The sequence below is a fragment of the Moschus berezovskii genome, chromosome 6, assembly GCF_049115385.1.
Source record: "Moschus berezovskii isolate FMDL1 chromosome 6, NW_MosBer_1.0, whole genome shotgun sequence".
Classification (NCBI taxonomy): Eukaryota; Metazoa; Chordata; class Mammalia; order Artiodactyla; family Moschidae; genus Moschus; species Moschus berezovskii.
Window position 1 is genome coordinate 64,861,307 of NC_142465.1, and position 26,900 is coordinate 64,888,206.

The window sequence follows — 26,900 nt, forward strand, 5'->3', positions numbered from 1 at the left end:
ATAGAGAACATTAACTATTCCCAAATATATATATTTCTTTTCATCTTTAAGTAGTAAAGCCCTCAATGTTTAGCTAGACGCATGGCCTCTCAGAAGACTGCATTTTCCAGCCTTCTTTGAAGTCATGGCCATGTAACTAAGTTCTGGCAGAATTGTCAATTATGAATTTCAGAAAGTGTCCTTAACAGAGACTTTTAAAAAACCCTTATGTGGAATGCAGACTTGATGTCTGGCACTCTGTCATATTGTATCATGAGGTTGGAACCATTCTTGGAGGTGGTGGAGCTGCAGCATAGAAGGAGTTGGAAGTATGGGCTGTAAGTAGCTAGTTCTCTGGTGATCATGGAAGGCCCCTGTGGACTAGATTCTTTTCCTTGAGAGAGAAATAAAATTCTGCTTCAAGACAGTTACTTTGGGTTTTCTGTCATCTCCTAGGAATTCAGTCTTTACCATGACACCTTCTTTCAGCTGGATGAGTGTTTCAGTTTCGCCCCAGACACTTACCCTTGTCCATCCATTGGTTACCACTTATTTTGAGCTGTTACATAAGTTTGAAAAAAGTGATCAAGATAGGCTTTCTCCCCTCTATCTTATGTTTTCTCCCGCAGCATTTTTTCTAATCATCTCACTACCCTGCTTAAAAGCCTTCAAGTTCCCATCAATGTCTGCCCTAGATAGTCTCTGCTTTTTGGTAGATGTGGCCTGGGTGTGGTTTAGTGAAGACTGACCAAGGAACAGACACAAGAGGTGCGAGAGACCATGAAGAGGTAGAGACAGGGGACTGGAGTTCCTGCAGGGCCACGGGCAGTTGAAATCAAAGTTCGTAGCTGAAAAGATAAGGGGTTGGGTGTGGTCAGGGAGTCTGACAGAATAAGATTATGGATGACTGCCTCTTTTTATATAAAAGGGGAAGGAGAATATATATAAAATTTGCTCATATTCTGGAAGGATTTCAAAAAACTCATGGCGTGGTTTGCTACAAGGAAGGTAAGTGAGGTGTCTAAAAAACAGAGGTGAGAGGTAGGTATTTCAAACAAGTAACCTGTTAAAGTGAAAGTTGCTCAGTCACGTCTGACTCTTTGCAACCTCATGGACTAGCCTGCCAGGCTCGCTGTCCATGGAATTCTCCAGGCCAGAATACTGGAGTGAGTAGCCATTCTCTTCACCAGGGAATCTTCCCAACCCAGGGATTGAACCTAGGTCTCCTGCATTGCAGCTGGATTCTTTACCATCCAAGCCACCAGGGAAGCCCAAGTAACCAGTTAAGCCTTTGAATTTTGATATATGTAAACATACTACCTATTTATTCAAAAAGATTATTTGTAGATATTTTAATGTATGTAGTATCACCAGAACTCAAATATGCAAATTGAACCAGAAATAGCCTTCTGTGACTTTTGTTTATATGAAGCTCCCTAGGACTGGAGCCCTCCAGTCTCACCTCCACCTGCTCTGCTTCAGCAGTGCTGAATACACCTTGCTGGAGACCTCTGCTCTCCCTGGAGCTGGAGGCCTCTACTCCACCCCCACCCCCACTGCCACCCTCACCCCTTACAACCCACCCACCTCCATTGCTCCATGCAGGGCCCTTCTTTTGGGAGCTGAAGGCGGCTGAAATCATTTCCTCGATTTTCTCACTCACTGGGAGGGTGTAAAGGGCATCACATACACCTGTTCCATTGCTGTTCAGTCGCTCAGTTGTGTCCAGACTCTTTGCGACCCCAGAGACTGCAGCATGAGAGGCTTCCCTGTCTTTCACTGTCTCCCATTGAGTGGGTGATACCATCCAACCATCTCATCCTGTCGCCTGCTTCTCCTCCTGCCCTCAATCTTTCCCAGCTGCAAGTCTTTTCCGCTGAGTCAGCTCTTTGCATCAAGTGGCCAATTGGTGCTTCAGCTTCAGTCCTTCCAATGAATATTCAGAGTTGGTTTCCTTTAGGATTGACTGGTTCCTTAAGGGAAAGAGATTCCCCTAGACTCCTGCCCAGACGCAGACTGGAGGGAAAGGAGAAAGAGTCTTGGAGGGCAGAGGAGGGCCCTCACATGGCTAACTGGCAGGCAGGGTCTGGAGAACCTCACCAGGGAGCTGGTCTCCCACCTAGATCCGTCTTTTGTTTCTCTGCTTGTGCCCTCAGAGGGACCAGCCTGAAAAAGATAGCTTGTCAAGCTGTGCCTGGACTGGAGGTGGAGAATCACTGCTGGTCACTCTCCTAACAGAGTGGTTCTGGCACCAACAGACCTCAGCCACCACTGCACCTCCCCACAACACACCCAACACCCTCCTCTCCCACCTACAGGATTAGAATCTACATCTCACAAGATTCCCCAGGTGATTCATGTGCATATTACAGGCTCAAAGGATACTTTGGAAGTCAAGGAAGTTCATTTCCAGAGTTAATCAAACTTGGCAAGACCCCTCCTCTTGGAGTTGACAGCCCTGACCCTCCAGTCAATACTCCCTTCATACCCTATTGTCACCCCCAGCACACACCTCCCACCTTGTGTATAACTGTCTGTTTACTGAAGTCCCAGATGGTATATTTTCTCTCTCTGAGCATGTTTGTAGTTTGAATAAATACCTGTGTGAATGAATGAATGAATGAGATTTCGTATGAGGCTCCAGGCATCCTTAAACTCAGTGTGTTGATCTGTGTTGACTCTGGAGCAGAGAGGGCTCGCTGCCCTCTGAGTCCTTCCTTGTCCTGTGATATCACCAGGCAGAGTGTTTGCTTGCAACAGGGAATGCCCTTACCACCCTCATGCTAATGGTAAACACTTCAAAAACACTTTTCTTAAAGCAAACTCTCCATTCTTAAAAGCACACCTCTCGTAAGTACATTATTCTCTGAGCAGCATTGACATACATACACTATATGTTCAGGTGTAAAATAAGCAGCTAGTAGGGAGCTGCTATATAACACAAGGAGCTCAACTCAGTGCTCTGTGATGACCCAGAGAAGTGGCATGGGGTGGGTGGGAGGGAGGCTCAAGAGAGAGGGGATATGTGCATACATATAGTTAGTTCTTGTTGTTGTACAGCAGAAACTAACAGTGTTGTAAAGCAATTAGACTTCAGTTAAGAAAATAAGTACATCACCTTCTGAACTTGAACTGAACACACCCAGTGCAAACAGCAGCTAGATTAGACACAGAGCCTGACCACCATCACCCCTCCCCCGCCACTAGATGCCTTGTCAAATTCCCTTCCAGTCTCTCTAAATCTCACTCCCCAGGGGTAACTGCTGCCTGAATTGCAATAACTCATTCCTTCTACTGTTGAGCTCTTTATATTTCCTTTTGTTGTTTAGTTGATAAGTCATGTCTGACTCTTTTGTGACCCTGGAGTCTGCCAGGCTCCTCTGTCCATGGGATTTCCCAGGCAAGAATATTGGAGTGGGTTGCCATTTCCCTCTCCAGGGACTCTTCCCAACCCAGGGATAAAACCTGCATCTCCTATTCACCACTGAGCCAAATGGAAATGTGCAGGAGAGGTCCTCTTGAGCCTGACTTCTGCAGCTCGTATCTGTGGACCCTCCATGCTGATATGCATTCGCATTGCTGTGTGGTATGACACGTGTGGACAGACCATGATTTACTTATCCATTCTACTATGGATGCACATTAGAGTGGTTTTCAGTTCTGGGACTTATACTGCTTGGAACAATTCCAGAACATGTCCCTGGTGAACACATTATAGCTAAGTTTTGATGTGCTGCATTTAAGTTTGGACAGCATTTTTCCAGAAATTTCCTGTGGGACCCTTGCACCAAGCCAAAAATCAGTCACTGGGGCAACCCAGGATCTCGAGTCATGGATCAGGCATGGGGGGAAGGTGTTTTCTAGTTATAAGAAAAAGATTTCTTTGCAAGTGAGACAGGCTGGAACCTGGGACCCTTTGCTGCAATGTTGCAAAGCTTGCACCCGTACATACCTCTCCTTGAGCTACAAAATACAAAGAACTGTAGGGGACTAAAATTAACTCCGTGCGTACAGTTGAGGCAAATTCTGGAGCAAAAGATACAAAGACATTTCTGAAGATCAGGGTACAAAATATGGGTACTTGCGAATGTCCCCCCTGCATACAGTACTACCTAAGGGGTGGGCAAACAAGCTAAGCCACCCTCCAGCCCGAAAGCCTTGCCTTAATTTCTTGTCTGGCCTCTAGCCAATTTCTATTGATTGGAGAAGGCCAAGAACCGTGGTTGATATCACAAGTACTGGATCAGATCATACTTCACTGTCCCCTCAGTCTCTTCTGTTTCTTTTCTAGGTGTGACTGATCGCAAAGTTCATCTCTACTGGAAATTTTCCTGACTCAGAGATTCCAGGTCTAGTTATACTTTTCCGACAAAGTAGCCAGTGGTATTTCATCAGAACAGGTACTTCCACCTTTTGTTCTAAAGAATGAGTGGGATTTGACAAGTGTCTACAGGGTCATGTTTTCAAAAGCATTTTCAAAAGCATACTTTCAAAAGTATTTCTGCCTCTTATTGGTTGACTTTGAGCCCATTTTCTCTTGCCTTGCCAACAGAGCAGATTATTACTACCTGCTGGTGAAATATGTGTTCAGCAAAGACCTTCCCCTATCCCCCCAGAGGCTTTCCTCCTAAACATTTTTCTCATCTACAGATCTGTGTTTGAGGAAGTAACTCTTATTTTGTCATCTCTTTTGAAAAGCCTCTCTTACTTAGTATTTGGAGTTGAGCAACTCAAGTAAGCTCCCGTAGTTGACTTGCTTTTCACCTTCTCCAGCGGAGGTGCCTCGGTTATTTCTCAAGCTGAGGCACGGACTTCTTCTTCCACCTGGTTCCCACCACCCTTCCAAGCCACTTCCTCTTGGCTCCTTGACACACCTCACCATGCTTAGCTGTCCCCATCAGGTTCCTAGAATATCCCCTTTTCTCACCTCTCTTCACCACCCGCTTCCTCCATGAATATTTTCCCAAAGTATTTTCCTTTCTCTTTGGGTCCTTACATTTTCTCAATGCAAGTTTTACACACACATGCATGCATGCACACACACACACATGCACACACACACACACACACACATAGTCAACCCTCATTAGTGGCAGATTTCGTGTTTCTGAATTTGTCTACTCACTAGAATTTACTTTTTACCCACAAATCAACACCTGTGGTCATCTGTGTGTGCCCAGAGCTGTGGAAATGTCAAGTTGTGCAGCTGACGTTGAGTTTAGCCTTCTTGCTTCCATTGCTATACTGTGAACACGTGTCGGTTTCGTGGTCTATTCAATGACACGTTTTTCACATCTTCATGCATTTTGTTGGTGATTTCTCTGTTTAGAACGTCCTCCAAGCCCGTGCTGAAATGATGTCTAGTGTCCCTATGCATGAGAAAGCTGTGATGTGCCCCACGGGCCATGTACGCAGGTTGGCTTCCCTCCGGCCTTCGCTCAGCACAGTTCCCGTGCTGTCAGCTGTCAGTTCAGTGTTAGTGAAGCTGTATGGTATTTGTAGGAGTACAGGTGCCTTTAGACAAAAACACACAAAGCCAGCTTACCTATTGACTGACTGATGAAAATGTTATGGTCTGAGGCTCTCGGGACCCTACTGTATTTCTCCTGGGAGCCAGGGACCAGGATTCACTAATTCAGTACTTGAGGTAACTTTATGAAACGTAATTGCTACAAATAAGGGGAATCAACTGTATATATTTCTTGTCCTTCAGTTAGTTTGCATTTGTTTCTTTCAACCTCTCTCCCTCTGTTCCCAAAGTAATTAAGGTGGCAAGCTTCTCCCAAGCCTACCTTAACTGTCTTCAAGCACCAGCTCCGTACAGAACAGTGCGGTGTGGACAGAAGCACAGAACAGTGCGGTGTGGACAGAAGCGAGGGTATGGTGGTGGGGATGGAGGCGTGAGGAGGGACAAAGGAGAATGGCAGAAACAAAAGCCCCAGTCACAGAAGCAGAGGTGATTGCTTCGTCTAAGACGGTTTGGGTTCCCAGAATTTTTCAATCTCTCAGCTTCCTCTTTATTTCTGAGCAGAATGTTAAACTAGAATAATATAAATTTAGAAATTAAGTGATATTTTGTGATAGATTTGATGTATGGAAGTCTTAAAGCTGTCCTTTTCTGATCTTTAAAGAATCAAACAGAGCAGATCATCCAGATTCTTTTGCATGTTTTTCCATTTTCCTTCTCCTTACTCTCTCCCCCTAGGGCTTCCCAAGAGGCTCTTGTGGTAAAGAATCTGCCTGCCTGCCAATGCAGGAAACTTAAGAGACTCAGTTTAGACCCCTGGGTTGGGAAGATCCCCTGGAATAGGAAATGGCAACGCACTCCAGGATTGTGGCCTGGAGAATCCCATGGACAGAGGAGCCTGGTGGGCTACAGGCCACGGGGCTGCAGAGAGTTAAACACGACCAACTCAGTCTGTCGCTCCGTCTGAGCATGCACACACACCTCCCCCCAGCATCTTGGTCTTCGCTTGGAGACAGATAACCACAGAACTCCTAAACTTGGGCACTCACAGCAGGCATAACCACAACATGGCAGCATCAAGAGACACCTTTTGTGGGTATCAAGCCTCATAGACACCTGCTTGTGCCTGGGAAGTTAATATACCTATTGGGAAAATGGAGATGATAAAGTGAAACCGCCAAGATCAGTGTGGGAGACTGACTGACTAAAGGGCACTCAGATGGACCAGTCTGCAAGTGCTGTAGAATTCAGTAGAAAGATCAGTGGGCATCTTCCTGGAAGCAGTGAGGCTTGCATTGAACCATAAAGCAGGGATCTCTAAATTTTTAAATTACTAATAACAATAAAAATTGGGGACACACCTTCAGTAAATATTTATAACTTCTGTACATGTGTTAATATAATTAATGACTATCTAAGGCACAAAATGGGACTTCCCAGGTGGCTTAGTAGTAAAGAATCGGCTTGCCACTGCAGGAGAGTGTGTTTGATCCCTGGGTTGGGAAGATCCCTTGGAGAAGGAAAAGGCTACCCATTCCAGTATTCTTGCTTGGAGAATCCTCGTGGACACAGGAGCCTGGTGGGCTACTGTCTGTGGGGTTTCGAAAGAGTCAGACATGACTCAATGACTAAAACAACGACAAAGTCACAAAATACATCGAGGGCAAGGTTCATTGTTAATGACCATGAATATAAATAAAATAGCCATCTTAATAATGTTGATTTGGCATGGTGGGGATCTGACTAATCATCATTGTTTTGTTCATCAAGTCAACGTGCCCCTTTATCCTGGAGTAGGAGAATCTTTAGTTCTGTCATTTTCCTGTTGCTCATTTATGCTACATTCTACCTTCTGCATTGAGGTTGCAATTTGTGAAATCTGATTCCAGAACTCTGAGTGACTTGAGTGTCTAGAAAAGTCATGAGCCTACAGGAAGTTTTAACAGGGGCGATACTACCCACTGAAAGGAGTGACAGGAAGAGTAGAAGAACAGAATATAATTGCTTATGATCATATCTCAGGAGTCATGCCTGTGAAACAGAGCAAATATATAAATAATATTCGAGATTTACTATTTTCTGCCTGAAACCCACATGATTGTTGTGTGCATCTGTCCAGCCCACTCTGGAAACCCCTTCCTGGCTGAATGTGTCAAGTCTGGAAGGGAGATTGAAAGGGAAAGGACTCCCAGTGAGGTTGGTGGTTAAGAGCAAAATCAGATACCAAAGGCAATTTCAGAAAAATAACTCACACTTCTTGAACCCCTAGATTTATTTCCAAAGAATGAGTCCAATGCATTTTACACAAGATGCCTGTGTGCCTTGGGATGATCCACTCTGGTCTGATGACTGAGGCAGGGACTCACTGAGGTTTCCTGTCCCTTCAGTTCAGTTCAGTCACTCAGTTGTGTCCAACTCTTTGCAAATCCATGAATCGCAGCACGCCAGGCCTCCCTGTCCATCACCAACTCCCGGAGTTCACCCAAACTCATATGGATCAAGTTGGTGATGCCATTCAGCCATCTCATCCTCTCTCGTCCCCTTCTCCTCCTGCCCCCAATCCCTCCCAGTATCAGGGTCTTTTCCAATGAGTCAACTCTTCGCATGAGGTGGCCAAAGTATTGGAGTTTCAGCTTTAGCATCAGTCCTTCCAATGAACACCCAGGTCTGATCTCCTCTAGGATGGACTGGTTGGATCTCCTTGCAGTCCAAGGGACTCTCAAGAGTCTTCTCCAACACCACAGTTCAAAAGCATCAATTCTTCAGCGCCCAACTTTCTTCACAGTCCATCTCTCACATCCATACATGACCACTGGAAAAACCATAGCCTTGACTAGACAGACTTTTGTTGGCAAAGTAATGTCTCTGCTTTTTAATAAGCTGTCTAGGTTGGTCATAACTTTCCTTCCAAGGAGTAAGTGTCTTTTAATTTCATGGCTGCAGTGATTTTGGAGCCTAAAAAATAAAGTTTGACACTGTTTCCACTGTTTCCCCATCTATTTCCCATGAAGTGATGGGACCAGATGCCATGATCTTAGTTTTCTGAATGTTGAGCTTTAAGCCAACTTTTTCACTCTCCTCTTTCACTTTCATCAAGAGGCTTTTGAGTTCCTCTTCACTTTCTGCCATAAGGGTGGTATCATTTGCATATCTGAGGTTATTGATATTTCTCCTGGCAATCTTGATTCCAGCTTGTGCTTCATCCAGTCCAGCATTTCTCATGGTATATGCTGCATATAAGTTAAATAAGCAGGTGACAATATACAGCCTTGACATATTCCTTTTCCTATTTGGAACCAGTCTGTTGTTCCATGTCCTTTTCTAACTGTTGCTTCCTGACCTGCATACAGGTTTCTCAAGAGGCAGGTCAGGTGTTCTGGTATTCCCATCTCTTTCAGAATGTTCCACAGTTTATTGTGATCCACACAGTCAAAGGCTTTGGATAGTCAATGAAGCAGAAATAGATGTTTTTCTGGAAATCTCTTGCTTTTTCGATGATCCAGTGGATGTTGGCAATTTGATCTCTGATTCCTCTGCCTCTTCTAAAACCAGCTTGAACATCTGGAAGTTCACAGTTCACGTATTGCTGAAGCCTGGCTTGGAGAATTTTGAGCATGACTTTACTAGCATGTGAGATGAGTGCAATTGTGCGGTAGTTTGAGCATTCTTGGGCATTGCCTTTCTTTGAGGAAGAGAAATTAGCAGCTACTGGATAGCTATCTTCCTAGCTTTACCCTAGCGTCTTTGAACCTTGAAGTTACATACCACCACTTTGCAACGTTCTATTGGTCACATGGAAAACCCTGATACGATGGAGGGAGCCGCACAAAGTCTCAAAAGCAGGAGGTGGGGGTTGTTGGGGACTGGCTACTACCATGAGATCAGCATTATTATTGCCCCTGTTTTACAGAGGAGTAAACGAGGCTCTGAGAAATAATTTGCTCAAGTCACTCAGTTTGGAACAGGCCGAGCTGGGGCTCAAACCAAGCCAGTGTGACCCCAGAGCACATCCTTTCTGAGCACTGCCCTGTACCCTGGCTACACCACAAGCCTTTTTCTGAACTTCCTTTCCTTCCCCCACTGCACCAAGCCTTGCAAATAAGGTATATTTCCTTTTGCTTAGACCATTTGGAAGGTCTTTGTTTCTTCAGGGTTTCCAAAGAAAGGAATATAATGAGAACATCTGGCCAAAGTCCCTAATGTGTACACATTTATTAATTAGTTAAGAGGACGTAACACAGAGTCTACAAATAACAAGACCATTGACCCAATTTCAGAGCCTGAAGTTTACAAACCATACCCAGGCAGAGTGGGTTGTGTGTACATTCTGTTGAGCTTCTTTTCTTTATGGTTGTTTGGGTCAGACTGTGGTCTCATGAGGCTGGGTGGGCTCCGCTGAGCAACATTTTGCTAAAACAAGTCTGCAAGATTAGATCTTAGGGAACAGAAGCTGGAATGAGAAGCTACATTTCCTGTAAAATGCGTAACCGGGAGATAATGGCGGCCTCCGTCGAAAGGTCCCAGACACTGCTGCACTTGGTGCCCCAGCCCTGCACAGGCCACCGCCGACCCACGCCTCCACTGGAGACTCCTACACACTCAAGCAAGATGGAAATTCAAATGTTTACAAACCATTTGTAGAATCCTTTGAGGAAGCACCTCTTCATGTTACGGTTTTCACTTACCTGGGATATGAAATTGGAACGCTGTTTGGCTGTCTCAGGGACTTTCTGAGGAACTCGGGAATAGACAAATGCAATGCAGCTGTGGAGAGAGAAGAACAAAAGGACTTTGTGCCATTGTATCAAAACTTTGAGAATTTTTATACACGGAAGCTTTATATGAGAATCAGAGACAACTGGAACCGGCCCATCTGCAGTGCCCCAGGAGCCGTGTTCGATGTGATGGGAAGGGTGACAGATGACTACAACTGACATTTCGGTTTACTGGAAGAATCATCAAAGGTGTCATCAATATGGGCTCCTATAACTTCCTTGGCCTGGCAGCCAAGTACGATGAATCCATGAGGACAGTCAAGGAGGTTTTAGAGACATACGGCCTGGGCGTGAGCAGCACCAGACAGGAAATGGGAACCTTGGATAAGCATAAAGAGCTGGAGGATCTTGTGGCTAAGTTCCTGAATGTGGAAGATGCTATGGTATTTGGGATGGGATTTGCGACAAACTCAATGAATATCCCTGCACTCGTTGGAAAGGGATGCCTCATTTTAAGCGACGAGTTAAACCATGCATCCCTAGTGCTGGGGGCCCGACTCTCTGGCGCAACCATAAGGATCTTCAAACTCAACAACATGCAAAGCCTAGAGAAGCTCCTGAGAGATGCTGTCATCTATGGCCAGCCTCGAACTCGGAGAGCTTGGAAAAAGATTCTCATCCTACTGGAGGGCATCTACAGCATGGAAGGTTCCATCGTGCGTCTGCCCGATATCGTGGCTCTGAAGAAGAAATACAAGGCTTACCTCTACAGAGATGAAGCTCACAGAATTGGGTCCGTGGGCCCAACCAGCCGGGGTGTGGTGGAGTTCTTTGGAATAGACCCCAGAGAGATTGATGTCTTTATGGGCACATTCACCAAAAGCTTTGTAGCCGCAGGAGGTTACATAGCTGGAAGGAAGGACCTTGTGGATTATTTACGGACTCACTCCCATAGCGCTGCTGCTTATGCCACGTCCACGAGCCCCCCAGTAGCAGAGCAAATCATCAGACTAATGAAGCTCATCATGGGACTAGATGGAACCACAGAAGGGCTGCAGAGAGTACAGCAACTGGCAAGAAATACAAGATACTTCAGACAGAGACTAAGCAAAATGGGATTCCTCGTCTATGGCAATGAAGAGTCTCCCGTGGTTCCCCTGCTCCTTTACATGCCTGCGAAAGTAGCGGCTTTTGTAAGAGAAAAATCGGCGTGGTGGTCGTTGGATTTCCAGCTACGCCCCTTGGAGAAGCGCGGGCTCGATTTTGTGTTTCAGCCACACACACCCGGGAGATGCTAGACACGGTTTTGGAAGCCGTGGATGAGATGGGTGACCTCCGGGATATGAAATATTCCCGGAACAGGAAGTCAGCACGCCCGGAACTCTATGATGAGATGAGCTTTGCACTTGAGGGTTGAGTTTCCTGGACCTGAATGGACCCTAAAGACTTGACCAGGAAGACCTCCTTCCTTGCCTCAAAAGGAATATAAATGGATTTCTCCTCCTTTCTAAGGACAGTTTTGGTTTCCAAAACAATTTCATTGAACCAAGGGAGACACAATCGTCGTTGTGTTTTTAATGTCTCTGCAGAGACATTAACGTTCTGCTCCCCCAAGCATTCTGCCGCAAACACACACACACCACACACACATTTTTTAGAATATTTGTAATGGCAAAGAGCCTGCGTTTTAGCTGCTACTGTGCAGCCTCTTCGGTGCAGACCCTTTTAGGAATTCCAGCCAAATGAGAGGGTTTTGATTTTTTACTTCAGTAGATCTCACTGTGTGTTTGCTAATTTTATCTGCAGATGGGGGCAAGAGTGGTGGGCAGTAGCTGGACTCCTTGTTACCCATGAAAGAACCAGCTAGAACTCATCCATATCATGGGAAGTTCCAGGCAGGATGGTAAAGAAATTTTGCCTCTACCATTTGCCACATTTGGACTTTTTCCAAGGACAAGTGTCAGTAGCCATATTGAGTGTTTGAAGGGAGAGCGCAGACCTGGCCAGCAAGACCAAAGACATCTTTACAGGAAATTTTCCTTTTCCTGTTCCTGGTTTCCTACAGTTTTATAGCTGAGCTTTTGAGGTTTGGAAAATTCAAGACTTTTGTTTCATCAGGAAGAGGGAAGAAAGCAACCAAGCCAACTGTAGGCCTAGACTAAAATGATAAAGGTGTAATGGTGTGAGCGTCCTTGGTGCCTTGTGGACTGAATGTTTCGCATTGCTTTTAAGACATTGAGGAATGAGCTGTCATTTTCCTACTGAATGTGGAGGACTTGGGGAAATTCAAATTCCTTTAGAGTTGACTCCTAAGACTACATTTGAAGAGCGGATCAGTTCAAAAGTGACATTTAAAAGTGAATGCTATTCAGCTTTTCAGTTCTGACCCCTCCATTCAGACCTGTTAAACAGTGCTGTCCTCTGGCACAAGCTCCACTTTGGGGCTGGGTGGGCTTTGCTTGAGTTGCTCTGTCTCTGTGTCTATACATCTGCTGTCTGTCTGTCTCTCCCTCTCTAACTGTGAACACAAACTTCTCTGCAAAAGTAGCCCTTTGCTAATTGAATCTAATCGGTATGGAAAAAAGCCAGTTGAAAACCTTATCTTTAACAAGCCCCCAGATGGTGCCCAGATTGGGAAACTCTTAAAAAGCATTGGTGACCATTTACCAAAGCTTCTGTAATAGTTCAAATGAGTTACAGAACATTGCACTCCATCAAATGACACTCTAAACAAATCACTTCAAGAGAGGTTTGACTTCACGTGACACAGATGGACGTGGCTGTCACGCTGTGTACTGGAACAGAAACCCCACCCACAGCTCACCGTGTTCTGGGGGCCTGGGTGCTCACAGCTTTTTAAAGGATAAAGGTGATCAGTGTGAAAAGCTTTCTATGTGGGAAACTATTAGCCTAATAGGTACATCAGCTTAAAAGAGGATCCCATGATAAAGTTCCCCCTAAATTTTTGTAAGGAGTCCTATAAGCAGAAGAGGACAGGAGTGGGTCCTGAAAATGCAGTTGCTCCATCCAATGGCTGATTTTGATAACTAAATTCCAAAAGAGACTAAATTCCAACTCAGTGAACCGGTGCAGCGTTCCTTGTGCAAAGAAGATATATATTGTATACATGTGCCAAGGAAAGGAAGGCACATAGGTCTTTTCTCTTGAAAATGTATGTTTAAATGAAATTGATCTCAGTTAATTGTCCAAAATGAATCTTCATCAAGATGCCAGAGTGCTGAGCCACTGATTACATTCTCCAACATGAGATCAAGAACCTAGCTCTGTCAGACTGTCTGTGCTGAATATGAACTTATGAGAACAACTGTAATCCAAATGGAATGTTTCCTGGGCACATTAGAGGGGTTTGGGTCCCAGAGGGTTAATAATAGAAGGATATATGTCTTATAGAGTGAGATTGGTTAAGAGGGTACTCGTGAGAATTTTTCATTTTTATAAGAAAAAAATCTACTGCTAAGTTAATAAAAGTGTGATTTCAATTAAAAAAATAAAATGCGTAACCAGGGGATAACACATTTGACAACAGTATGACTGGATAGAGGCCAATTCATTTATGAGAAGGAGTGGGATTATATAATGTGATATATAATGTCACCTGTATAAGTGATCACGTGAAAGATAAATCTTTATTTTATTTTTTTTAAACCAAATTTTTGCTGTGTTAGACATTCCCATCATGAGCCTAAAGCTGCCGACAGCCTTCTTGTCATCATGTTATGTTTGAGAATGACACCAAAATAAAGTAAGAAAGGAATGAAAGAGAGGGGTCTTCTGGTGACATTGTTTGACCTTCTGGATCACACCCCACTGAAATCCAAGGTATACTCATGGACTTCATGTGCCAATGGATCCCTTTTCATATTATGCCAGTTGGAGTTTTCTATCATTTGCAACCAAAGGAACACTAACCAACAGATATATTCCACTATATATCTACACGTCTATATCTATTTCATTATACGAGTATGTCTCCCTTCTTGACCATGTTTCTTTGAGGGCAGTAGATGCTCAGTATTTGTTGCACGAATTTAGTTGACAAGTGTTTTGAAGGGGACTGAGCCTAGAGCAGGGACATCTTTTCTTTTTACTTGAAGTGTAGTTGTTTTTCATATGTATGTATTCTTCTTCAGATTCTTTTCCATTATAGGCTGTTATGAAATATTGAATATAGTTCTAGAGCAGGGCCATCTTTAGGGAAGATAATGAACTTGGTGCAAGATATGATCAAGGGACTCAGGTTGGAGTGGGATTGAAAGAGAAGGGACAGATGCCAAACAAGGAATTAGTGAGGCAGTGATTCAGGGTGAGGCAGAGCCATAGTTGGCTTAGGTGCTACTGAACTCTGTGTGTTTGTGTCTGTGTTGTTTTAGTAAGGTTCTCTCTAGACTAAATTACAGTTGGATTTTACCAGCGTGTCTGAATCATCCATCTCCACCGGTTTATCACAAGTGGGGAAATTCACATTGGAGAATCAGAGGCTCACATATGGGCGAATAAGCATGATGGTCACACACAAAAAAAGCTGTTCCTAAACAAGCTTAGGAACTTGTCAGGTCTTCATAAGGGCACAGCCAGAACTTAGAGGCCTAAACAGCTCAGTTTGCAATGACAGGCAGCTTCTGGACAACTTAATGGAGTACTGACTGCAAGCAAAGGCCCCCGAGCGAAGTGGAGGTTGGGAGGCAAGGTTTCACTTACCTTCTAGATCCACCAGCCAAGAAGACTTGTGGAAGGGATGAACAACAGACCCACCAACCAGCTCCAGGACCCAGTGGAAGGGAAGAGCAAGACCCTCCTCTTTCTTCCATCCCATCACCTTCAAAAGGAGTTCTATTGAGATTTGACATCTTCATTTTCAGCCCAAGCCTGGTAGGGTCAGGAGGAGGAGAGGCACAGTCTATTTTGCTCTGAGATTATTGCTCTTCTGTTCTCTGACTTTGTCACCGATCTATAGGCTCCCAGCTGTGAGGTCACTGTGTGACCCACGCTCAGGTCATCCTTGGGGAAGACCCCACTCTCCAGGATAAGGGATCTGCAGCGTAACTGTCCAGTGAAATTTTCTGTGATGATGGCAGTGTTCTGTATTTATGCAGTCCGTGATGGCAGCCATGTGTGGGAACATCAGCCACGTGTGCTGATGATGTGCTGAGATGTGCTGAGTGTAACTGAGAAACTGAATTTTTAATTCAATCTAATTTAATTAGCGAAAATTTAAGCAGTGACTAGTGGCTGCCCTGTTAGATAACTCAGCTCTCCAGTTTCTTTCTCTCTCTCCCTCCCCTCTCCTGCTGTGCCTTCTACTTATCTCCTGACCCATCCCTCTCTCTCTTGCTAAAATAGCTCCTGTGGAATGTGGACTTTCTATTTTTCAAAACTCTTCCCGTCTGCACCAGTGCCCTAACCCAGTGGATACACAATGAGTCAGTTGAATGTGATGAGGAAGATTTTTGACAGTGAAACAACAATAGAATCTATAAAGAATAAAACAATATGCTGACATTTTTTTATTATAAGAGTTTTATGTTGTTGCTGTTGTTGTGTTGTTCAGTAACTAAGTTGTGTCTGACTTTTTGTGACCCCATAGAATGCAGCATGCCAGGTTTCCCTGTCCTTCACTATCTCCCAGAGTTTGCTCAAATTCATGTCCCTTGAGTTGGTGATGCCATCCAACCATCTCATCCTCTGCCATCCTGTTTCCTTTTACCTTCACTCTTTCCCAGCATCAAGGTCTTTTCTAATGAGTCGACCCTTCGCATCAGGTGGCCAAAGTATTGGAGCTTCAGCTTCAGCATCAGTCCTTCCAATGAACACCCAGGATTGATCTCCTTTAGAATGGACTGGTTGGATCTCCTTGCAGTCCAAGGGACTCTCAAGAGTCTTCTCCAACATCGCAGTTCAAAAGCATCAATTCTTCAACACTCAGACTTCTTTATGGTCCAACTCTCACATCCGTACATGACTACTGGAAAAATCATTGCTTTGACTATATGGACCTTTGTTGGCAAAGTGATTGCTCAGCTTTTTAATATACTGTCTAGATTCATCATAGCTTTCCTTCCAAGGAGCAAGCGTCTTAATTTCGTGGCTGTAGTCACCATACACAGTGATTTTGGAGCCAAGAAAATAGAATCTATCACTATTTCCACTTTTTCCCCTTCTATTTGCTATGAAGTAATAAGACTGGATGCCATGATCTTAGTTTTACTAATGTTGAGTTTTAAGCCAGGTTTTCATTCTCCTTTTCACCTTCAAGTGGCTCTTTAATTCCTCTTCACTTTCTGCCATAAGGGTGGTGTCATCTGCATATCTGAGGTTATTGATATTTCTCCTGGCAATCTTGATTGCAGCTTGTGCTTCATCCAGCCCAGAGTTTCACATGATGTACTCTGCATATAAGTTAAATAAGCAGGGTGACAATATACAGCCTTGATGTACTCCTTTCCCAATTTTGAACCAGTTCATTTTTCCATGTCCGGTTCTGTTACTTCTTGACCCACATACAGATTTCTCAGGAGGCAGGTAAGGTGGTCTGGTAGTCCCATCTCTTTAAGAATTTTCCAGTTTGTTGTGATTCACACAGTCAAAGGATTTCATGTAGTCAATGAAGCAGAAGTAGATGTTTTTCTGAAATTCCCTTGCTTTCTCTATGACCCAACGAATGCTGGCAATTTGATTTCTGGTTCCTCTGCCTTTTCTAGATTGTTTATCTCTTAATAAGAAAAAACTGTAAGGGCCAAGAACATGTCTATAAAGGGTTCTGGAGCCAGACTCCCAGGTTCAAGATGACGGTCTCACTTATTAGCTAAAGGCTCTTGGGCAAGTTACTGAATTTCTCAGTTTCCTCCTCTGGGAAAGAGATAATAGTACCCAAAGGGTGGTGGTGAAGCTTAAATAATTTTTCTTTGTAAAGCAATGAGACAGAGCTTAGCACGTAGTAGGTGTTAATCAGTATTTACTCATATTCTCTTGTCACAGAACAGGGGCTGGATAGAAATTAGCTGAATGAGTAAATGACTGGATTATGTATGTGGCCACCAGGTGGCAGTAGTGCCTTACTAATAGAGACTGAACCAACCTGCAGGGACTGTGCTGTAGGAGATTCACTGAACCTCCCTCCTCAAGTCCCAGATGCACACTGTGAAGAAATGAGCCTCTTCTCGCTCCTGCCCCTCCTTTTTCTCTGATCTCTGCCCTCTCTCTACTATGATGACCCTTTTCTCGTTTTCCTCTGTATTACTCTGCTCAGGCCACCGTAACAAAAGACTGGGTGGCTTAGGGACAGACATCTATTTTCTCATAGTTCTAGAGGCTGGAAGTTCAAGGTCAGGGTGTCCACAGGGTTGGTATCCAGTGGGGCCTCACTCTTGGTTTGCAGATTGCTTCTTCTCTCTGCATGCACACAGAGAAAGATCTTTGGGATCTCTTCCTCTTTTTATAAAGTCACTAGTTGTTATATTAGATTTGGGTTCCACCCTTTTGACCTGACTTAACCATAATCATAATTTAACCATAATCCATAAGGGCCATATCTTCAAATACAGTCAACATACAAATTTTGGGGGGGGGGGACAGGGACACAATTCAGTCCATCAGTTTAGTCGCTCAGTCATGTCTGACTCTTTGCGACCCCATGGACTGCAGCACACCAGGCCTCCCTGTCCATCACTAACTCCCAGAGTTCACTCAAACTCAGGTCCCTCAAGTCGGTGATGCCATCCAACCATCTCATCCTCTGCCGTCCCCTTCTCCAGCCTTCAATCTTTCCCAGCATCAGGGTCTTTTCAAATGAGTCAGCTCTTCGCATCAGGTGGCCAAAGTATTGGAGTTTCAGCTTCAGCATCAGTCCTTCCAATGAACACCCAGGTCTGATCTCCTCTAGGATGGACTGGTTGGATCTCCTTGCAGTCCAAGGGACTCTCAAGAGTCTTCTCCAACATCACAGTTCAAAAGAATCAATTCTTCGCCCCTCAGCTTTCTTTACAGGCCAACTCTCACATCCATACATGACTACTGGAAAAACCATAGCCTTGACTAGACAGACCTTTGTTGGCAAAGTAATGTCTCTGCTTTTTAATATGCTCTCTAGGTTGGTCATAACTTTCCTTCCGAGGAGTAAGCATCTTTTAATTTCATGGCTACAGTCACCATCTGTGGTGATTTTGGAGCCCCCCAAAATAAAGTCAGCCACTGTTTCCACTGTTTCCCCATCTATCTGCCATGAACTGATGGGACCAGGTGCCATAATCTTAGTTTTCTGAATGTTGAGTTTTAAGCCAACTTTTTCCCTCTCCTCTTTTACTTTCATCAAGAGGCTCTTTAGTTCTTCTTCACTTTCTGCCATAACATCACATTTATTTCTAATCTCTATTCTTGTGCATATGTGCTCACTCGTGTCCAACTCTTTGCAACCCCATGGACTGTAGCCCACCAGGCTTGTCTGTCCATGGGATTCTCCAGGTGAGAATACTGGAGTGCATTGCCATTTCCTCTATCCTTGTATTTGTTACCAATGTGATTTTCCTTTCTTATTTCCTATCCTCACCCCCGCCCTCCTTCAAGCTTTGCATGGCTTTTCTAGGATTGGTTGTACAGGTTGTAAACTGAAAACCTCTGGGGGGGGCCACCATTCATATCATATTTAACATACATTCATATATTATGACTATGCTGAGACAAATGGGAGGAAAGTTATGATCAACCTAGATAGCATATTAAAAAGCAGAGACATTACTTTATTGACAAAGGTCTGTCTAGTCAAGGCTATGGTTTTTCCAGTAGTCATGTATGGATGTGAGAGTTGGACTATAAAGAAAGATGACGGCCAAAGAATTGATGGTTTTGAACTGTGGTGTTGGAGAAGATTCTTGAGAGCCCCTTGGACTGCAAGGAGATCCAACCAGTCCATCCTAAAGGAGATCAGTCCTGGGTATTCATTGGAAGGACTGGTGTTGAAGCTGAAACTCAAGTACTTCCTGATGCGAAGAGCTGACTCATTTGAAAAGACCCTGATGCTGGGAAAGATTGAGGGCAGGAGGAGAAGGGGACGACAGAGGATGAGATGGTTGGATGGCATCACCGATTCTATGGACATAGGTTTGGGTAAACTCCAGGAGTTGGTGATGGACAGGGAGGCCTGGTGTGCTGCTGTCCATGGGGTCGCAAAGAGTCGGACACAACTGAGTGACTGAACTGCACTGAGACAAATGGTGTAACCTAGACAAAGGGGAGTCTTTTTCTAATTCACATGAAGGGTTGGCTTCCCTCATTTTCCTCCATTGTCTTCCTTTCCTTCTCAGTGTCATTCTCTTCCATTTCTTTCCTTGCTCTCCTCTTCAGGCCGAACCTGCTCTGTGTTCATAAAGAGATGATGAAATTCATCACAGCACACATTTGTTCAGTACCTTGGGGGAGCTGGGCTCTCTGTGAGTGCCAGATGATGCACCCTGCCCTGGAAGCAGCCAGTCCTTCCACATCCAAGAGACTGTTACCCAATGGAATGAGCTTCTAACATTCTTGAATCATTCAGGGCCTTCTCTTACGTTGGAGCAGACATTAGGACCCAAACACGGGCTGGGAGAGGGAGGCATGCAGTATTATGATGTAAACCAGCATTTACTAAGCACACACCATGTGCTGCACCCAGTTCTAGCCCCTCTCTATGTATTAGATTTGACATTACCATGCTCTTATTTTGTAGATGAGAAAACTAAGCTACAGAGAACGTGGCAGAGACTTCTGATTTTCAACTTCTCTTTCTTGAAATAATAGAAGCCATGAATTTTGGCTGGGCCCAGGGCTCCCCAAGAATAGTCTCATTTCTTAGCCTCCCGTGCAGTTTGATGTGGTCATATGACTCACTTCTGGCAACTTAGATGTGAAGAGAAATGACATCTGCAGGTCCAAGGCTCCCATTCTTGAAAGGAAGCTTCTTGCTGCGTGTCCTCCTTTCTCTGTCCCCAGGCTTAGACAAGGGTTGTGCCAGCTGTGACTATAAGAACAAGACTGTGAAGGACATAGAAGGAACCTAGGTCCCTGGATGAGTTTATGGGACAAAGGCACATGCCTGACCTAAATCTGCCTTCAGATTATTAGCTGAATAAGAACTGACCTCCTATCTTGCTTGAACCAATGTATTTTGGGATGTCTTCATTACAGCAGCATAGCCTGTGTTGTAACTAATATGAAGAGGTTAAATAACATGCCCAAGACCACACAGATAATAAATGGTAACAAAAGAATTTAAACTCAGGCAAGATTTGAATCCAGAGCCCAGACTCCCAGCCAGTAATTGGATAACAATGTCTTATTCCGGCAGAAGTTTATAATCTCCAGGAAGAGAACATCCTGTGCTGAGCTTTGAGGGACAGTCAAGTGGACTCTAAAACATCATTTGTATAGCCTCCTCAACGAGTATCTGAAAGCTCTATTATTATCATTCTCTTCTTTGAGGCATTAGCAATCTGGTTAAAATGTAAACACGAGGTGCAAGCAGCACAGAAAGCTATTATCAGTCCTATATGACTCTTTGTGATCCTGTGGACTGTAGCCCACCAGGCTCTTCTGTCCGTGGGATTCTCTAGGCAAGAATACTGGAGTGGGTAGGCATTCCCTTCCTTCTCTAGGTAATCTTCCTGACCCATGGATTGAACCCAAGTTTCCTGCATTGCAGGCAGATTCTTTACTGTCTGAGCCATCAGGGAAACCCCTTGGGCCATTTGGTACAAGTTAATTCCTCAGACTTTCTAGTCTCCCAGAGTTGAGATAAAGTAAGACACGGGACAGATAAAAATCAATGGAATGCTGTGAGGGAGATAGGTATCACTAAAATAGAGTATAGGGGAATAGAGTATAGGAAAGAAAAACAGAGGGACCCTTTGCCTTAAAGGAAGATGTGGTACATAGAATGATATTCTTCCTGCTCCTGAGATGTCCATGTCTTAATCCCTGGAACCGTGAATATGCTAACATGAAGATTAAGGATCTTGAGATGAGGTGATTATCCTGGATTATTTGGACAGGCTCAACCTAATCTCTGGAAGCCTTACTGTCAACAGCAGAATGGCAAGTCCTTGGTTCTTGTCTTCTCAAAGAGAAAGAATTCAGTTGAGAGGCATAGAGCAGCTTTAAGTAGCAAGAGTTTCATTAAGTAGAGCTAAAGTACACTCCTGAGAAAGGATGAGAGTGAGCTGTCTGGAAACCAGAAACAGCCTCGCAAATGGGGTAGGGTTGGGTTTTGTAGAGTGGAGGCCACTCCCTATGTCCTGAATCATTTGACTGACAGACTGATTGACAGTTTTAGGTTATATAGCTTTTCTCCTGGTGCACAGACAGTCACCATAAACACCCAAGCAAAACCCATGGGGAGGTGGGTACAAAACCACAATGCTAATTTATTATAATTATGGCACAATGAACCAACCCCAGGTTACTTTGAGTTACTTTTTAGGTGTTGGTGCCTTTGTGCCAACCTATGCTGGTGGTTTTATCTTGCTTGGTCTTGATATGGCTGGACACCTAGTGGGTGGTCCTTGGCTACACGAGGGAGGGTCTCTGGGTATGTTCTGATCACCAGTGTCTGGGTGGGTGTGGGGGGAAGATGACTCCATCCAGGACAGGGCAGGGACCCACTCATGTCTGACTAGCTACCTAATGTTATAAGGGAAAGAGGGAGGCAAGAGAGAGTCAGAGAAGGCAATATGACAGCAGAAGCAGAAGTCAAGAGAGAGAGGAAGAGAAATATGAAGATGCTACACTGCTGGCTTTGAAAAGGGAGGAGTGGGCATAAGACAAGGATTGTGGGCAGCCTCTGGAAGCTGGAAAAGGCAAGGAAATGGATTTTTCTTTTAGATCCTCCAGAAGAATGAAGCCCTGCTGACACCTTGATTTTAACTCAGTCAAACTCATTTTGGACTTCTGACCTCCACTTTGCAGTTGTGATAATTGCAATTTACAGGGGAAATGTTTATTTGGTCACTCATATCACCAAAATGTATTTCTCTTATACATTTGGTCTTCCTCCACAGTTCCTGGCTCACAGCTCCTCGAACCCTATGAATTTCCGAAGTGTGGCAATAAAGGTGTCTTTTGTTATGTGAATGAGTGACTTTTGGAAAGGAACCAACCTTGTGATCATAGGGTGGGAACTTTCAGTCCCATCCCTACCTACAGGGAGCAGGGAGGAGCTGGAGGGTGAATCAGTCACCAATGGCCTAATCAATCATGACTATAAAATCCAAAAGGACCAGATTTAGAAAGTCTCTGGCTTAGTGAGCATTTGGGAGACTGGGGAGGGTGGGGCCTGTAGAGGGCATGGAAGCTCTGCCCCCTTTCCTCATGCCTGGAACTATGCATATCTTCCTGCTGGCTGTTTCTGGGTTATATCTTTTTATAATAACCCTGTGATGTAGGGACTTCCCTGGCTGTCCAGTGGTTAGGAATCTGTGCTTCCACCCAAGGAGTTATGGGTTTGATCCCTGGTTGGGGAACTAAGACCCTATATGCCGTATGGTGTGGCCAAAAAACAAACAAACCAAAAAACCTGTGATGTAGTAAGAAAACTGTTTCTCTGAGTTCTGTGAACTTCCCTAGCAAAATAATCAAATCTAAGGACGGGGTCATGGGAACCACTGATTTATAGCCAATTGGTCAGAACCCCAGGTGATAACCCGGCTTGACACTGGCATCTGAAGGTGGGTGGTCAGACTTGTGGGACTGAGCCCTTAACCTGTGGGACCTGATTCTATTTATGCTTAGGTAGTGTCAGAATTGAGTTGAATGGTAGGACATTCAGCGGGTGTCTGGAGACTTGCTTGTTGGTGTGGGGAAACCACCTTCCCTCCAGTATACACACATTGAAATTGAATCTAGGAACAAGCAAAGACATTACTTTGTCAACAAAGGTCCATCTAGTCAAGGCTATGGTTTTTCGAGTAGTCATGTATTGATGTGAGAGTTGGACTATAAAGAAAGCTGAGCACCGAAGAACTGATGCTTTTGAACTGTGGTATTGGAGAAGACTCTTGAGAGTCCCTTGGACTGCAAAGAGATCCAACCAGTCCATCCTAAAGGAGACCAGTCCTGGGAAGGACTGATGCTAAAGCTGAAACTCCAATACTTTGGCCACCTCATGCGACGAGTTGACATTGGAAAAGACCCTGATGCTTGGAAAGATTGAGGGCAGGAGGAGAAGGGGACAACAGAGGATGAGATGGTTGGATGGCATCACTGACTCAATGGACATGGGTTTGGGTGGACTTCAGGAGTTGTTGATGGACAGGGAGGCCTGGTGTACTGCAGTTCATGGGGTCATAAAGAGTCAGACACGACTGAACAACTGAACTGAACACATAAGTGGGAATTTGTTAGAATATCAATAGGAAATAGTACAAGGAATGTGGCTCTCACAGTCCCTGCTGGAAACAAGAGGCATGCATATAGGGCTTAAGTATCAAGAGTTTAATAGGTTATGTCTTATGCGGTGTGGACAGGTTTAAGAGCACAACAAAGGGTGAGGAGGCTTTAAGCGATTAACAGTAGAGGGGAGCTGAGGAGGCCTCCCATCATGAGGCCTGAAGGACAAGGTGTCACTGGGGACCAGTGAGAGCTACGGTCACAAAGAAAATGCCCAACAGAAGCTGTGACCACAAAGATGGGGCTCTGGGTGGCGGATCTCCCAAAATTTTCCATTATGTATAATAAACTCTGTCAGTGAAGAATTCTTCATAAAAGACTTTTGTCCCAGAGATTTATAATGAATTCCTCACTCATCCTCTGAGGCCAAACCAGATGATGTTAACAGTTGACTCAATGAGGAAGGAACTCCATTAGACCTGCTTATTTGTGTAACTTAACTCTTGTACTAGCTTTTACTTTGTTTTGAATATGTAAAAATGCTCTTAGTGATTATGATTTATGCTCCTTACTTCAACAGATCTTCTTAATGGAAAAAACATATCAGTGAAGCTTAGGGTACAAAGGAAATGCAGTTATCCACCCATGCAAAAGCTCATCTAATTGGCAGAAGCTATAAACTGAGTACCACTGTGCATCTGGGGGCAGTGACCCATATTTCAGGCAAAGCAACAAGGGGAAAATGTAAAGTTCCTCTAGTTTTAATATAGTAGTGTTTACCCTAATCTCACAAATCATACCCAGAATCAACTGGGAGAATGTGCAAGGGGAATGGGTACTTTGATCTTTTCATAGTTTCCTTCTCGGTAAATAAACTTATATTTTCAAGCCAAATCTCATCTTGTAATTTCCTGCCAACTTCAGTTCTCTGTGTAGCTTACCTTTGCTTTTTCCACTTCTGGCCTCCGGCATTCAACAAACACTTTGCTTTTTTTCTTTTCTATTTTCCCAGATTTAAATTAAATGTTTTAGAGAAACGAGGCATGTGATAACAGTCCCTGCAGCTCTCCTCTATAGTATGACATTAATTTGGGCCTCTGTTTTCTCTCAAACTTTCAATTGCCCCCTGACTTATATTAAATACAGCTACACTGGAAGATTTAAAGGTAAGTTAAGTGGAAACAGCTTGAGTCTCTAAAAAAATACATATTGTAAAAGTCAGAATAAAATAATTACAAGCAAATTGGAAGAACAGACTCAATTTTGTCACCAATAATTTTTAGAATTTGTTAGATTGTCACTTGTTATTACTCTGTTTCCACTTCTTCAGCCAAAACAAGTTCTAACAAATCTGACTATTTTTGTAGATGAATTTAATAAATTTCACATAACTTGAAAGAAATTGCAGAACAATTGCATAGTGGAATCCAGTTCATTTGGATCCTACCTATATTTGCCATGATTTAGATATGAATTTGTTCAGAGTTTACTTTTCCAGTTCACCGGGGGAAGAGTTTACTAGGAAAATAATGTAAATAAGATTTCAATCTATTTAAGAAGTTAAATGGCTTCCAAGTACTTGAAGAAACTGTGAGAGTGTTAATTTGCATATAAATCAACTGTTTTGTTAATGACTAATGATTGTCAATGTCCCTGACTTCACTGACATTTAATTTGAATTTGTAGTTCAAAACATTTTTGTGAATCAGAATTTTTATTCTCACTGTATAGAGACATTCATTCAACAAATATTTTATTGTGCATCTAGTATGATGCCAGGCTTTCCCTATATGGGCTTCCCCATAAGTCACACCCAATAAGGTATGGGCTTCCTGAATGGCTCAGAGGGTAAAGAATCTGCTTGCAAAGCAAGAGCTGCAGGAGACAAGGGTTCAATCCCTGGGTCAGGAAGATACACTGGAGAAGGAAATAGCAAGCCACTCTAGTATTCTTGGCAGAAAAATCCCATGGACAGAGGAGTCTGGTGGGCTACAGTCCAAAGGGTCGCCAAGGGTTGGACACGACTGAGCGACTAAGCATGCATTCAAGCATGGTGCCAGGCATTGATCCAAAAGCTGAAAAGAAAACTGTAGGCCTAAACCAGAACCTGTACCTAGGTTACATTCATCTTCCCATTTACCACCCCCACCCCAGCACCACTACACTAAATATTGAACTTGCCCCTTTAAGGACAGAGTGTATGTGTTAATTATCTAGCTCTCCAGAATGCCCAATATCTAGAACTGAGCTTGGCACATAGTATATGCTCAACGAATGTCTGTTGAGTGAAAAACTTCTGACTCCCAGTCCAGTGTTCTTTTGTTGTTACACACCTAATACTTATTCAGAGACAATTATGTGTTTGGTGCTTAGCTAAGGAGTATACCTCATTCCTCAAAATAACCCCAAGAAGTAGATAGGTTCAGTTCAGTTCAGTTCAGTCGCTCAGTCGTGTCCGACTCTTTGCGACCCCATGAATCACAGCACACCAGGCCTCCCTGTCCATCACCAACTCCCAGAGTTCACTCAAACTCATGTCCATCGAGTCAGTGATGCCATCCAGCCATCTCATTCTCTGTCGTCCCCGTCTCCTCCCACCCCCAATCCCGCCCAGCATCAGATTCTTTTCCAGTGAGTCAACTCGTCGCATGAGATAGCCAAGTATTGGAGTTTCAGTAGTAATAGTTTCACTTAATAGATAAGAAAAATGTAACTCAGGGTTGCAAGTATCTCGCCCAGGGTTACATACCTAGAAAGTGGCATAACCAGCATTTGGATCATCCCAGATCAGGGGGTGCCTACTGCTGCTGCTGCTAAGTCACTTCAGCCGTGTCCGACTCTGTGCAACCCCATAGACGGCAGCCCACCAGGCTTCCCCGTCCCTGGGATTCTCCAGGCAAGAACACTGGAGTGGGTTGCCATTTCCTTCTCCAATGTGTGAAAGTGAACAGTGACAGTGAACTCGCTCAGTCATGTCCGACCTGTAGCGACCCCATGGACTGCAGCCCACCAGGCTCCTCTGTCCTTGGGATTTTCTAGGCAAGAGTACTGGAGTGGCTTGCCATTGCCTTCTCCGCAGGGGGTGCCTACCCAGTGTCTAATACCAATTATTTCCTCCTACTTTGCTGCCACTAAAGCCATACCCACAGCCCGTTGGTTGCACTGCCTGGACACTCCCTGAAGCCAATAAGCTCATACTAACAGGTTTTCAAGGTAGGCAAGCTTCCCTGGTGGCTCAGATGATGAAGATTCTGCCTGCAATGCAGGAGACCCAGGTTTGATCCCTAGGTCGGGAACATCCCCTGAAGAAAGGAATAACATCCCACTCCATTTATTCTTGCCTGGAGAATTCCATGGACAGAGGAACC

The 26,900-nt window shown here is 44.2% G+C and overlaps 1 long non-coding RNA gene and 1 pseudogene across 3 annotated transcripts in view; both read left to right on the forward strand.

Annotated features, from left to right (window-relative positions):
- LOC148777640 (uncharacterized) overlaps window positions 1-26,900 on the forward strand; it is a 106,410-nt gene that overhangs the window by 5,480 nt on the left and 74,030 nt on the right. For all 3 annotated transcript variants that reach the window (XR_016037622.1, XR_016037624.1, XR_016037623.1), the window contains exon 2: window positions 4,271-4,379. This is a non-coding gene — a long non-coding RNA (uncharacterized LOC148777640). The remainder of the gene's footprint in view (window positions 1-4,270; window positions 4,380-26,900) is intronic.
- LOC129536081 (serine palmitoyltransferase 3 pseudogene) lies at window positions 7,541-11,578 on the forward strand (annotated as a pseudogene).